This window comes from Gossypium arboreum, chromosome 4 (genome assembly GCF_025698485.1).
Source record: "Gossypium arboreum isolate Shixiya-1 chromosome 4, ASM2569848v2, whole genome shotgun sequence".
NCBI classification, from domain to species: Eukaryota; Viridiplantae; Streptophyta; class Magnoliopsida; order Malvales; family Malvaceae; genus Gossypium; species Gossypium arboreum.
Window position 1 is genome coordinate 68,033,758 of NC_069073.1, and position 4,495 is coordinate 68,038,252.

The following is a 4,495-nucleotide window of genomic DNA, read 5'->3' on the forward strand; positions in this document are numbered from 1 at the left end:
ACAATTGCCTTGGTCTTAACCGGATGTAATTACCAGCATAAATGTCTTGGGACTTAGCCGGATATCATTCAATTGCTCATGCACATATACATCAATAATCATTTCCCATTCATATTTCATTTTCGTTACTAAGGCTCAAACACAAACATATCACTAGCATAATCGCCTTCGGAACTTAGCCCGGGTATCATTCAAATACTCATACACACATAAATCAATAGTCATTACACATCAATTTTTCATTTCACATAACTCAAGTAGGGTCATTTCTTGAGGACTTACCTCGGATGTTGTCGAACGGCTTTGACGGCTATTCGATCACTTTTTCCTTCCCCTTATCCAATTGTAGCCCTCTAAGCTCTTGAGCTAATTCAAACAAATTCAATTTATTAAAGTCTCGCTTGCTAGCCTTGGCCGAATACACATATCATTGATTCAACATCACATAACTAAGCACTTTAGTCAATTTTCTTTAATTACGCACACATTCGGCCTTAGCTCACAACAAGGTAGCCGATTACCTAAGTCAAGAATAGGCATCATTAAGCTTGCCTCTAACCGAATGCATGCACAATAATTCCCCTCATGTGGCCGATTATGCTTAATCATTCTTGCATAAAATCAAAAATAAATTGCAAGATTTTCACATCATATGTGTACTAGGCCGAATGTACATGCAAATTTCACAACATTCTTCAACAAACTTCTTCTTTAAACAACATATTCATCACTTTCTTCATAATCAAAATATCATGTGCAATCATATATACACATATAAGTGCAAGGCCGAATTTCAAGGTGTCCATAGCCATCCAAAACACAAATTTTAACTAACATGCAAGAAGCATGAACCATGCTCATGAATGCATCATGGCCGAATACATCACAATCATGCCCCTTTCAACTTCAATCATGGTTAAACAAAAAAAACTCAATGTCTTACTTAAAATTGGTACAAAGAAGTTTCAAGAGTAGTCAATCCATCATTGCATGCATCATTAGCAAGCTTCACATTTAGCATGCAATGGCTTTAACACAATAACAACTTTGGCCAAATGCCATTTCCATGGCATAACAAGGATTTGAACCATGGTTAACATGCACATCAAGTTAGCAACCAAAACATGCATGAAACTCCTAACACAACCTCATACATACCTTAATCTTGATGCAAATTTAGCCAAATCTCCTTCTAGATCTCTTCTAAACCAAGCATGAAGCAAAAATCCTATCTCCTCCCTTAGTATTTTCGGCCAAAAGGAAAGAACAAGGATGAACAATTTTTTCTTGTTTTTCTTTCACTTGCACGGCAATGGGGGAAAGGATAAGCTATTTTTTGATTTTTTGTTTCTCATCCAACATCATTAATTATTTTATCATTTAATTCATCATGCATTAACAAAACATGTTTCAACATGTTTTCTTTGCCCATAAACCATGTCATGGCCGCCACTAGCTTGATTTGGGGAAATTTGACATTCAAGTCCATAGTTTTGCATGCATGCTTTAATTAGTCATCACACATTTCCCTATCGTACTTTCACAGTTCACTACTAAGTCCCTTCTAGTGAAATTCACCTTTATAACACTAAATCAATCATCAAAATGTCACACATGAGCACACATATTATAGGCATCAAAATAAATTTTAAATTATTTTTATGCCTCGGTTTTGTGGTCCCGAAACCACATCCCGACTAGGGTCAATTTTGGGTGTCACAACTCTCCCCACTTAAGAAATTTTCGTCCCCGAAAATCTTACCGTAAATAGGGTTGGGTATCGCTCTTTCATAGAGTTCTCGGTTTCCCAAGTAGCTTCTTCTATCCCGTGTTTGAGCCATAACACTTTCACTAGCGGAACCGCTTGTTTCGCAACTCTTTCACTTCACGTGCGTGATACGAATCGGTTCTTCCTCATAACTCATATTGGCTTGAATTTCAACTTCGATGGATCAATAACGTGCGATGGATCGATCTATAGCGTCGAAGCATTGAAACATGGAAGACATTGTGAATCTTTTCGAGTTCAGGGGGCAAAATCAAACGATACATAATCGGGCCAACTCGTTCGGAGATTTTGTACGGCCCAATGAATCTCGGGCTCAACTTGCCCTTACTACCGAATCGAGTATCTTTTTCGCGCGAAACTTTAAGAAACACTTTATCTCCCACGATACTCAATGTCCTTTCGTTTCAAATCCACAGACGACTTCGATGATCGGAGGCTATTTTCGGACTTTCACGGATTACTTTTACTTTCATTCAGCATCTTTAATCAAATACACTCGAAAATTTTGTTTTCACCGAGTCGGTCCAAAACAATGGTGTACGGTATTTACGCCCGTACAAAGCCTCGTAAGGCGCCATCTTAATACTTGATTGAAAACTATTGTTGTAAGCGAATTCAATCAAAGGTAGGTACCGTTCCCATGAACCATCGAACTCGAGGATGAAACATCTCAACATATCCTCAAGTATCTGAATTATCCGCCGGATTGACCATCGGTTTGGGGTGAAAGCGGTCTTTGAAATGCAACTTGGTACCCAAAGCTTCTTGCAATTTCTTCCAAAATCGCGAGGTGAACCTCGAATCTCTATCCGACACAATGTAAATCGGTACCCGTGTAATCTCACAATCTGAGAAACGTACAATTCAGCTAGTTTATCCAATGAAAAATCCGTACGCAGAGGGATAAAGTGAGCCGACTTAGTCAATCTATCAACAACAACCCAAATCGCATCCTTCTTACTTGCTGACAATGGCAGTCCGGACACAAAGTCCATTGTGACTCGATCCCATTTCCACTCGGGTATCATGATCGGCTGAAGTAATCCTCAAGGCACTTGATGTTTCGCTTTCACTTGTTGACATATTAAACATCTCAAACAAAGTCGGAGATGTCTCGTTTCATACCATGCCACCAAACCGACGTTTCAAATCGTTGTACATCTTCGTACTCCCGGGTGGATTGCCATTCGGCTACAATGGGCTTCGTTCGAATTATCGAAATAAGTTCCGAATTCCTTGGAACACACAGACGACTTCTGAACCTCAAACAATCGTCATCATCGATCTGAAACTCCGATTCCTTGTTCGGAACACACTCGACCCGTTTTGCAACCAACTCATCGTGGACCTTCTGAGCTTCACAAATTTGATGTATCAATAATGGTTTGGCCTTCAATTTAGCTACTAACACGTTGTCGGGTCGAACGGACAAGTGCACATTCATCGCTCGTAAAGCGAATAATGATTTACGACTCAAGGCATCCGCAACCACATTCGCCTTTCCCGGGTGATAGTCAATGACCAGCTCATAATCCTTTAACAGCTCGAGCCAACATCTTTGTCGCAGATTTAAGTCTCTCTGGGTCATCAAATATTAGAGACTTTTGTGATCCGAGTACACATGGCACCTCTCACCAAATAAGTAATGTCGCCAAATCTTCAAGGCGAATACGATGGCAGCCAATTCGAGATCATGGGTCGGATAATTTTTCTCGTGTGGCTTTAATTGCCTCGACGACAGGCCACAACTCGACCTTCTTGCATCAATACGCAACCTAACCCAAGTAGGGAGGCGTCACTATAGATGACAAACTCTTTGCCGATTCGGGTTGCACTAGAATTGGGGCTTCGGTCAAATAAGTTTTCGATTGATCGAAACTTTTCGACATTTCTCCGTCCATTCGAACTTAACATCCTTTTGGAGTAGCTTCGTTATCGGCGTGGCTATCGTTGAGAAACCTTTACAAATCGTTGGTAATAACCAAGCAAGCCCCAAAAGCTCGAACCTCAGTAATATTTCTGAGGCTTCCAATTAAGTATGGCTGAAATTTTATTCGGTCGACTCGAATACCGATCTGATACCACATGACCCAAGAAGCTAACCTCTCTTAACCGAACTCACACTTGCTGAACTTAGCATATAATTGCTTATCCCGTAAAATTTGCAGACTAACCTCGGTGTTCAGCATGTTCGGTCTCATTTCTTGAATAGACCAAGATGTCATCAATGAACACGACTACGAATCGATCCAAATATGGTCGAAGATCCGATTCATTAAATCCATAAATACCGCAGGGCATTAGTAAGCCCAAACGGCATCACTAGGAACTCATAGTGACCATATCTCGCTCAAGGCGTCTTGGGTACGTCCGAATCTCGAATTCGCAATTGATAATAGCCCGATCTCAAATCTATTTTCGAGAACACCGAGGCTCCTTCAGTTGATCGAACAAGTCATCGATACGTGGTAACGGATATTTGTTCTTTATCGTCGCTTTATTAAGTCGACGATAGTCGATCACAACCTCATGGTTCCATCCTTCTTTTCACAAACAACACCGGCGCACCCAAGGCGAAAAACTCAAGGCGAGCAAAACCTCTATCCACCAATTCTTGCAACCGAGCTTTCAACTCCTTTAATTCCATTGGTGCCATACGACACGGAGCTATCGAAATTGGAGTGGTACCGGTACCAATTCGATGCC